The sequence below is a fragment of the Quercus robur genome, chromosome 7 (genome assembly GCF_932294415.1).
Source record: "Quercus robur chromosome 7, dhQueRobu3.1, whole genome shotgun sequence".
NCBI lineage: Eukaryota > Viridiplantae > Streptophyta > Magnoliopsida > Fagales > Fagaceae > Quercus > Quercus robur.
In genome coordinates, this window is record NC_065540.1 from 30,959,911 (window position 1) to 30,970,876 (window position 10,966).

Here is a 10,966-nt window from a genome sequence, read left to right on the forward strand (position 1 = left end):
AGCCTGGATGATGTTTTTTAATTTTTAGAATTTTTTTGCATTTGTTTTTGAATTTTCAAACTCGGGTCGGGTTCAAACGGATAGGAATGAAATTTTTTTTTCCTCTCTATTATTCGGCCCGTCCTGACCCGTTTCATCTTGAAATGAAGCCTGGATGGTGTTTTTTAATTTTTAGAATTTTTTTGCATTTGTTTTTGAATTTTCTAACTCGGGTCGGGTTCGAACGGATAGGAATGAATTTTTTTTTTCCTCTCTATTATTCGGCCCGTCCTGACCCGTTTCGTCTTTAAATGAAGCCTGGATGACGTTTTTTAATTCTTAGAATTTTTTTCCATTTGTTTTTGAATTTTCTAACACGGGTCGGGTTCGAACGGATAGGATGGAAATTTTTTTTTCCTCTCCATTATTCGGCCCGTCCTGACCCGTTTCGTCTTGTAATGAAGCCTGGATGATGTTTTTTAATTCTTAGAATTTTTTTACATTTGTTTTTGAATTTTCTAACACGGGTCGGGTTCGAACGGATAGGAAGGAAATTTTTTAATCCTCTCTATTATTCGGCCCGTCCTGACCCGTTTCATCTTGAAATGAAGCCTGGATGGTGTTTTTTAATTTTTAGAATTTTTTTGCATTTGTTTTTGAATTTTCTAACTCGGGTCGGGTTCGAACGGATAGGAATGAATTTTTTTTTTCCTCTCTATTATTCGGCCCGTCCTGACCCGTTTCTTCTTGAAATGAAGCCTGGATGATGTTTTTTAATTTTTAAAAATTTTTTGCATTTATTTTTGAATTTTCTAACTCGGGTCGGGTTCGAACGTATAGGAAGGAAATTTTTTTTTCCTCTCTATTATTCGGCCCGTCCTGACCTGTTTCGTCTTGAAATGAAGCCTGGACGATGTTTTTTAATTTTTAGAATTTTTTTGCATTTATTTTTGAATTTTCTAACTCGGGTCGGGTTCGAACGGATAGGAAGGAAATTTTTTTTTCCTCTCTATTATTCGGCCCGTCCTGACCCGTTTCGTCTTGAAATGAAGCCTGGATGATGTTTTTTAATTTTTAGAATTTTTTTGCATTTGTTTTTGAATTTTCAAACTCGGGTCGGGTTCAAACGGATAGGAAGGAAATTTTTTTTTCCTCCCTATTATTCGGCCCGTCCTGACCCGTTTCGTCTTGAAATGAAGCCTGGATGACGTTTTTTAACTCTTAGAATTTTTTTGCATTTGTTTTTTAATTTTCTAACACGGGTCGGGTTCGATCGGATAGGAAGGAAATTTTTTTTTCCTCTCTATTTTTCGGCCTGTCCTGACCCGTTTCCTCTTGTAATGAAGCCTGGATGATGTTTTTTAATTTTTAGAATTTTTTTGCATTTGTTTTTGAATTTTCTAACTCGGGTCGGGTTCGAACGGATAGGAAGGAAATTTTTTTTTCCTCCCTATTATTCGGCCCTTCCTGACCCGTTTCTTCTTGAAATGAAGCCTGGATGATATTTTTTAATTTTTAGAATTTTTTTGCATTTATTTTTGAATTTTCTAACTCGGGTCGGGTTCGATCGGATGGGAAGGAAATTTTTTTTTCCTCTCTATTTTTCGGCCTGTCCTGACCTGTTTCATATTGTAATGAAGCCTGGATGATGTTTTTTAATTTTTAGAATTTTTTTGCATTTGTTTTTGAATTTTCTAACTCGGGTCGGGTTCGAACGGATAGGAAGGAAATTTTTTTTTCCTCTCGATTATTCGGCCCGTCCTGACCCGTTTCGTCTTGAAATGAAGCCTGGATGACGTTTTTTAATTCTTAGAATTTTTTTGCATTTGTTTTTGAATTTTCTAACACGGGTCGGGTTCGAACGGATAGGAAGGAAATTTTTTTTTCCTCTCTATTATTCGGCCCGTCCTGACCCGTTTCATCTTGAAATGAAGCCTGGATGGTGTTTTTTAATTTTTAGAATTTTTTTGCATTTGTTTTTGAATTTTCTAACTCGGGTCGGGTTCGAACGGATAGGAATGAATTTTTTTTTTCCTCTCTATTATTCGGCCCGTCCTGACCCGTTTCTTCTTGAAATGAAGCCTGGATGATGTTTTTTAATTTTTAAAATTTTTTTGCATTTATTTTTGAATTTTCTAACTCGGGTCGGGTTCAAACGGATAGGAAGGAAATTTTTTTTTCCTCTCTATTATTCGGCCCGTCCTGACCTGTTTCGTCTTGAAATGAAGCCTGGACGATGTTTTTTAATTTTTAGAATTTTTTTGCATTTATTTTTGAATTTTCTAACTCGGGTCGGGTTCGAACGGATAGGAAGGAAATTTTTTTTTCCTCTCTATTATTCGGCCCGTCCTGACCCGTTTCGTCTTGAAATGAAGCCTGGATGACGTTTTTTAATTCTTAGAATTTTTTTGCATTTGTTTTTGAATTTTCTAACACGGGTCGGGTTCGAACGGATAGGATGGAATTTTTTTTTTCCTCTCTATTATTCGGCCCGTCCTGACCCGTTTCGTCTTGTAATGAAGCCTGGATGACGTTTTTTAATTCTTAGAATTTTTTTGCATTTGTTTTTGAATTTTCTAACACGGGTCGGGTTCGAACGGATAGGAAGGAAATTTTTTAATCCTCTCTATTATTCGGCCCGTCCTGACCCGTTTCATCTTGAAATGAAGCCTGGATGGTGTTTTTTAATTTTTAGAATTTTTTTGCATTTGTTTTTGAATTTTCTAACTCGGGTCGGGTTCGAACGGATAGGAATGAATTTTTTTTTTCCTCTCTATTATTCGGCCCGTCCTGACCCGTTTCTTCTTGAAATGAAGCCTGGATGATGTTTTTTAATTTTTAAAAATTTTTTGCATTTATTTTTGAATTTTCTAACTCGGGTCGGGTTCGAACGGATAGGAAGGAAATTTTTTTTTCCTCTCTATTATTCGGCCCGTCCTGACCTGTTTCGTCTTGAAATGAAGCCTGGACGATGTTTTTTAATTTTTAGAATTTTTTTGCATTTATTTTTGAATTTTCTAACTCGGGTCGGGTTCGAACGGATAGGAAGGAAATTATTTTTTCCTCTCTATTATTCGGCCCGTCCTGACCCGTTTCGTCTTGAAATGAAGCCTGGATGATGTTTTTTAATTTTTAGAATTTTTTTGCATTTGTTTTTGAATTTTCAAACTCGGGTCGGGTTCAAACGGATAGGAAGGAAATTTTTTTTTCCTCTCTATTATTCGGCCCGTCCTGACCCGTTTCGTCTTGAAATTAAGCCTAGATGACGTTTTTTAATTCTTAGAATTTTTTTGCATTTGTTTTTGAATTTTCTAACACGGGTCGGGTTCGATCGGATAGGAAGGAAATTTTTTTTTCCTCTCTATTTTTCGGCCTGTCCTGACCCGTTTCATCTTGTAATGAAGCCTGGATGATGTTTTTTAATTTTTAGAATTTTTTTGCATTTGTTTTTGAATTTTCTAACTCGGGTCGGGTTCGAACGGATAGGAAGGAAATTTTTTTTTCCTCCCTATTATTCGGCCCTTCCTGACCCGTTTCTTCTTGAAATGAAGCCTGGATGATATTTTTTAATTTTTAGAATTTTTTTGCATTTATTTTTGAATTTTCTAACTCGGGTCGGGTTCGATCGGATGGGAAGGAAATTTTTTTTTCCTCTTTATTTTTCGGCCTGTCCTGACCTGTTTCATATTGTAATGAAGCCTGGATGATGTTTTTTAATTTTTAGAATTTTTTTGCATTTGTTTTTGAATTTTCTAACTCGGGTCGGGTTCGAACGGATATTAAGGAAATTTTTTTTTCCTCTCGATTATTCGGCCCGTCCTGACCCGTTTCGTCTTGAAATGAAGCCTGGATGACGTTTTTTAATTCTTAGAATTTTTTTGCATTTGTTTTTGAATTTTCTAACACGGGTCGGGTTCGAACGGATAGGAAGGAAATTTTTTTTTCCTCTCTATTATTCGGCCCGTCCTGACCCGTTTCATCTTGAAATGAAGCCTGGATGGTGTTTTTTAATTTTTAGAATTTTTTTGCATTTGTTTTTGAATTTTCTAACTCGGGTCGGGTTCGAACGGATAGGAATGAAATTTTTTTTTCCTCTCTATTATTCGGCCCGTCCTGACCCGTTTCTTCTTGAAATGAAGCCTGGATGATGTTTTTTAATTTTTAAAATTTTTTTGCATTTATTTTTGAATTTTCTAACTCGGGTCGGGTTCGAACGGATAGGAAGGAAATTTTTTTTTCCTCTCTATTATTCGGCCCGTCCTGACCTGTTTCGTCTTGAAATGAAGCCTGGACGATGTTTTTTAATTTTTAGAATTTTTTTGCATTTATTTTTGAATTTTCTAACTCGGGTCGGGTTCGAACGGATAGGAAGGAAATTTTTTTTTCCTCTCTATTATTCGGCCCGTCCTGACCCGTTTCGTCTTGAAATGAAGCCTGGATGACGTTTTTTAATTCTTAGAATTTTTTTGCATTTGTTTTTGAATTTTCTAACACGGGTCGGGTTCGAACGGATAGGATGGAAATTTTTTTTTCCTCTCTATTATTCGGCCCGTCCTGACCCGTTTCGTCTTGTAATGAAGCCTGGATGATGTTTTTTAATTCTTAGAATTTTTTTGCATTTGTTTTTGAATTTTCTAACACGGGTCGGGTTCGAACGGATAGGAAGGAAATTTTTTAATCCTCTCTATTATTCGGCCCGTCCTGACCCGTTTCATCTTGAAATGAAGCCTGGATGGTGTTTTTTAATTTTTAGAATTTTTTTGCATTTGTTTTTGAATTTTCTAACTCGGGTCGGGTTCGAACGGATAGGAATGAATTTTTTTTTTCCTCTCTATTATTCGGCCCGTCCTGACCCGTTTCTTCTTGAAATGAAGCCTGGATGATGTTTTTTAATTTTTAAAATTTTTTTGCATTTATTTTTGAATTTTCTAACTCGGGTCGGGTTCGAACGGATAGGAAGGAAATTTTTTTTTCCTCTGAATTATTCGGCCCGTCCTGACCTGTTTCGTCTTGAAATGAAGCCTGGACGATGTTTTTTAATTTGTAGAATTTTTTTGCATTTATTTTGGAATTTTCTAACTCGGGTCGGGTTCGAACGGATAGGAAGGAAATTTTTTTTTCCTCTCTATTATTCGGCCCGTCCTGACCCGTTTCGTCTTGAAATGAAGCCTGGATGATGTTTCTTAATTTTTAGAATTTTTTTGCATTTGTTTTTGAATTTTCTAACTCGGGTCGGGTTCGAACGGATGGGAAGGAAATTTTTTTTTCCTCTCTATTTTTCGGCCTGTCCTGACCCGTTTCATTTTGTAATGAAGCCTGGTCGATGTTTTTTAATTTTTAGAATTTTTTTGCATTTGTTTTGGAATTTTCTAACTCGGGTCGGGTTCGAACGGATAGGAAGGAAATTTTTTTTTCCTCTCTATTATTCGGCCCTTCCTGATCCGTTTCGTCTTGAAATGAAGCCTGGACGATGTTTTTTAATTTTTAGAATTTTTTCGCATTTATTTTTGATTTTTCTAACTCGGGTCGGGTTCGAACGGATGGGAAGGAAATTTTTTTTTCCTCTCTATTATTCGGCCCGTCCTGACCCGTTTCGTCTTGAAATGAAGCCTGGATGATGTTTCTTAATTTTTAGAATTTTTTTGCATTTATTTTTGAATTTTCTAACTCGGGTCAGGTTCGAACGGATGGGAAGGAAATTTTTTTTTCCTCTCTATTTTTCGGCCTGTCCTGACCCGTTTCATCTTGTAATGAAGCCTGGATGATGTTTTTTAATTTTTAGAATTTTTTTGCATTTGTTTTGGAATTTTCTAACTCGGGTCGGGTTCGAACGGATAGGAAGGAAATTTTTTTTTCCTCTCTATTTTTCGGCCTGTCCTAACCCGTTTCATCTTGTAATGAAGCCTGGTCGATGTTTTTTAATTTTTAGAATTTTTTTGCATTTGTTTTGGAATTTTCTAACTCGGGTCGGGTTCGAACGGATAGGAAGGAAATTTTTTTTTCCTCTCTATTATTCGGCCCGTCCTGATCCGTTTCGTCTTGAAATGAAGCCTGGACGATGTTTTTTAATTTTTAGAATTTTTTCGCATTTATTTTTGAATTTTCTAACTCGGGTCGGGTTCGAACGGATGGGAAGGAAATTTTTTTTTCCTCTCTATTATTCGGCCCGTCCAGACCCGTTTCGTCTTGAAATGAAGCCTGGATGATGTTTTTTAATTTTTAGAATTTTTTTGCATTTATTTTTGAATTTTCTAACTCGGGTCGGGTTCGATCGGATGGGAAGGAAATTTTTTTTTCCTCTCTATTTTTCGGCCTGTCCTGACTGGTTTCATCTTGTAATGAAGCCTGGATGATGTTTTTTAATTTTTAGAATTTTTTTGCATTTGTTTTTGAATTTTCTAACTCGGGTCGGGTTCGAACGGATAGGAAGGAAATTTTTTTTTCCTCCCTATTATTCGGCCCTTCCTGACCCGTTTCTTCTTGAAATGAAGCCTGGATGATGTTTTTTAATTTGTAGAATTTTTTTGCATTTATTTTGGAATTTTCTAACTCGGGTCGGGTTCGAACGGATAGGAAGGAAATTTTTTTTTCCTCTCTATTATTCGGCCCGTCCTGACCCGTTTCGTCTTGAAATGAAGCCTGGATGATGTTTCTTAATTTTTAGAATTTTTTTGCATTTGTTTTTGAATTTTCTAACTCGGGTCGGGTTCGAACGGATGGGAAGGAAATTTTTTTTTCCTCTCTATTTTTCGGCCTGTCCTGACCCGTTTCATCTTGTAATGAAGCCTGGTCGATGTTTTTTAATTTTTAGAATTTTTTTGCATTAGTTTTGGAATTTTCTAACTCGGGTCGGGTTCGAACGGATAGGAAGGAAATTTTTTTTTCCTCTCTATTATTCGGCCCTTCCTGATCCGTTTCGTCTTGAAATGAAGCCTGGACGATGTTTTTTAATTTTTAGAATTTTTTCGCATTTATTTTTGATTTTTCTAACTCGGGTCGGGTTCGAACGGATGGGAAGGAAATTTTTTTTTCCTCTCTATTATTCGGCCCGTCCTGACCCATTTCGTCTTGAAATGAAGCCTGGATGATGTTTCTTAATTTTTAGAATTTTTTTGCATTTATTTTTGAATTTTCTAACTCGGGTCAGGTTCGAACGGATGGGAAGGAAATTTTTTTTTCCTCTCTATTTTTCGGCCTGTCCTGACCCGTTTCATCTTGTAATGAAGCCTGGATGATGTTTTTTAATTTTTAGAATTTTTTTGCATTTGTTTTTGAATTTTCTAACTCGGGTCGGGTTCGAACGGATAGGAAGGAAATTTTTTTTTCCTCCCTATTATTCGGCCCTTCCTGACCCGTTTCTTCTTGAAATGAAGCCTGGATGATATTTTTTAATTTTTAGAATTTTTTTGCATTTATTTTTGAATTTTCTAACTCGGGTCGGGTTCGATCGGATGGGAAGGAAATTTTTTTTTCCTCTCTATTTTTCGGCCTGTCCTGACCTGTTTCATCTTGTAATGAAGCCTGGATGATGTTTTTTAATTTTTAGAATTTTTTTGCATTTGTTTTTGAATTTTCTAACTCGGGTCGGGTTCGAACGGATAGGAAGGAAATTTTTTTTTCCTCTCGATTATTCGGCCCGTCCTGACCCGTTTCGTCTTGAAATGAAGCCTGGATGACGTTTTTTAATTCTTAGAATTTTTTTGCATTTGTTTTTGAATTTTCTAACACGGGTCGGGTTCGAACGGATAGGAAGGAAATTTTTTTTTCCTCTCTATTATTCGGCCCGTCCTGACCCGTTTCGTCTTGAAATGAAGCCTGGATGACGTTTTTTAATTCTTAGAATTTTTTTGCATTTGTCTTTGAATTTTCTAACACGGGTCGGGTTCGAACGGATAGGAAGGAAATTTTTTTTTCCTCTCTATTATTCGGCCCGTCCTGATCCGTTTCGTCTTGAAATGAAGCCTGGACGATGTTTTTTAATTTTTAGAATTTTTTCGCATTTATTTTTGAATTTTCTAACTCGGGTCGGGTTCGAACGGATGGGAAGGAAATTTTTTTTTCCTCTCTATTATTCGGCCCGTCCTGACCCGTTTCGTCTTGAAATGAAGCCTGGATGATGTTTCTTAATTTTTAGAATTTTTTTGCATTTATTTTTGAATTTTCTAACTCGGGTCAGGTTCGAACGGATGGGAAGGAAATTTTTTTTTCCTCTCTATTTTTCGGCCTGTCCTGACCCGTTTCATCTTGTAATGAAGCCTGGATGATGTTTTTTAATTTTTAGAATTTTTTTGCATTTGTTTTGGAATTTTCTAACTCGGGTCGGGTTCGAACGGATAGGAAGGAAATTTTTTAATCCTCTCTATTATTCGGCCCGTCCTGACCCGTTTCATCTTGAAATGAAGCCTGGATGGTGTTTTTTAATTTTTAGAATTTTTTTGCATTTGTTTTGGAATTTTCTAACTCGGGTCGGGTTCGAACGGATAGGAAGGAAATTTTTTTTTCCTCTCTATTATTCGGCCCGTCCTGACCCGTTTCGTCTTGAAATGAAGCCTGGATGACGTTTTTTAATTCTTAGAATTTTTTTGCATTTGTTTTTGAATTTTCTAACACGGGTCGGGTTCGAGCGGATAGGAAGGAAATTTTTTTTTCCTCTCTATTATTCGGCCCGTCCTGACCCGTTTCATCTTGAAATGAAGCCTGGATGGTGTTTTTTAATTTTTAGAATTTTTTTGCATTTGTTTTTGAATTTTCTAACTCGGGTCGGGTTCGAACGGATAGGAATGAATTTTTTTTTCCTCTCTATTATTCGGCCCGTCCTGACCCGTTTCTTCTTGAAATGAAGCCTGGATGATGTTTTTTAATTTTTAAAATTTTTTTGCATTTATTTTTGAATTTTCTAACTCGGGTCGGGTTCGAACGGATAGGAAGGAAATTTTTTTTTCCTCTCTATTATTCGGCCCGTCCTGACCTGTTTCGTCTTGAAATGAAGCCTGGACGATGTTTTTTAATTTTTAGAATTTTTTTGCATTTATTTTTGAATTTTCTAACTCGGGTCGGGTTCGAACGGATAGGAAGGAAATTTTTTTTTCCTCTCTATTTTTCGGCCTGTCCTGACCCGTTTCATCTTGTAATGAAGCCTGGATGATGTTTTTTAATTTTTAGAATTTTTTTGCATTTGTTTTTGAATTTTCTAACTCGAATCGGGTTCGAACGGATAGGAAGGAAATTTTTTTTTCCTCCCTATTATTCGGCCCTTCCTGACCCGTTTCTTCTTGAAATGAAGCCTGGATGATATTTTTTAATTTTTAGAATTTTTTTGCATTTATTTTTGAATTTTCTAACTCGGGTCGGGTTCGATCGGATGGGAAGGAAATTTTTTTTTCCTCTCTATTTTTCGGCCTGTCCTGACCTGTTTCATCTTGTAATGAAGCCTGGATGATGTTTTTTAATTTTTAGAATTTTTTTGCATTTGTTTTTGAATTTTCTAACTCGGGTCGGGTTCGAACGGATAGGAAGGAAATTTTTTTTTCCTCTCTATTATTCGGCCCGTCCTGACCCGTTTCGTCTTGAAATGAAGCCTGGATGACGTTTTTTAATTCTTAGAATTTTTTTGCATTTGTTTTTGAATTTTCTAACACGGGTCGGGTTCGAACGGATAGGAAGGAAATTTTTTTTTCCTCTCTTTTATTCGGCCCGTCCTGACCCGTTTCATCTTGAAATGAAGCCTGGATGGTGTTTTTTAATTTTTAGAATTTTTTTGCATTTGTTTTTGAATTTTCTAACTCGGGTCGGGTTTGAACGGATAGGAATGAATTTTTTTTTTCCTCTCTATTATTCGGCCCGTCCTGACCCGTTTCTTCTTCAAATGAAGCCTGGATGATGTTTTTTAATTTTTCAAATTTTTTTGCATTTATTTTTGAATTTTCTAACTCGGGTCGGGTTCGAACGGATAGGAAGGAAATTTTTTTTTCCTCTCTATTATTCGGCCCGTCCTGACCTGTTTCGTCTTGAAATGAAGCCTGGACGATGTTTTTTAATTTTTAGAATTTTTTTGCATTTGTTTTTGAATTTTCTAACTCGGGTCGGGTTCGAACGGATAGGAAGGAAATTTTCTTTTCCTCCCTATTATTCGGCCCTTCCTGACCCGTTTCTTCGTGAAATGAAGCCTGGATGACGTTTTTTAATTCTTAGAATTTTTTTGCATTTGTTTTTGAATTTTCTAACACGGGTCGGGTTCGATCGGATAGGAAGGAAATTTTTTTTTCCTCTCTATTTTTCGGCCTGTCCTGACCCGTTTCATCTTGTAATGAAGCCTGGATGATGTTTTTTAATTTTTAGAATTTTTTTGCATTTGTTTTTGAATTTTCTAACTCGGGTCGGGTTCGAACGGATAGGAAGGAAATTTTTTTTTCCTCTCTATTATTCGGCCCGTCCTGACCCGTTTCGTCTTGAAATGAAGCCTGGATGATGTTTTTTAATTTTTAGAATTTTTTTGCATTTGTTTTTGAATTTTCAAACTCGGGTCGGGTTCAAACGGATAGGAATGAAATTTTTTTTTCCTCTCTATTATTCGGCCCGTCCTGACCCGTTTCATCTTGAAATGAAGCCTGGATGGTGTTTTTTAATTTTTAGAATTTTTTTGCATTTGTTTTTGAATTTTCAAACTCGGGTCGGGTTCAAACGGATAGGAATGAAATTTTTTTTTCCTCTCTATTATTCGGCCCGTCCTGACCCGTTTCATCTTGAAATGAAGCCTGGATGGTGTTTTTTAATTTTTAGAATTTTTTTGCATTTGTTTTTGAATTTTCTAACTCGGGTCGGGTTCGAACGGATAGGAATGAATTTTTTTTTTCCTCTCTATTATTCGGCCCGTCCTGACCCGTTTCGTCTTTAAATGAAGCCTGGATGACGTTTTTTAATTCTTAGAATTTTTTTCCATTTGTTTTTGAATTTTCTAACACGGGTCGGGTTCGAACGGATAGGATGG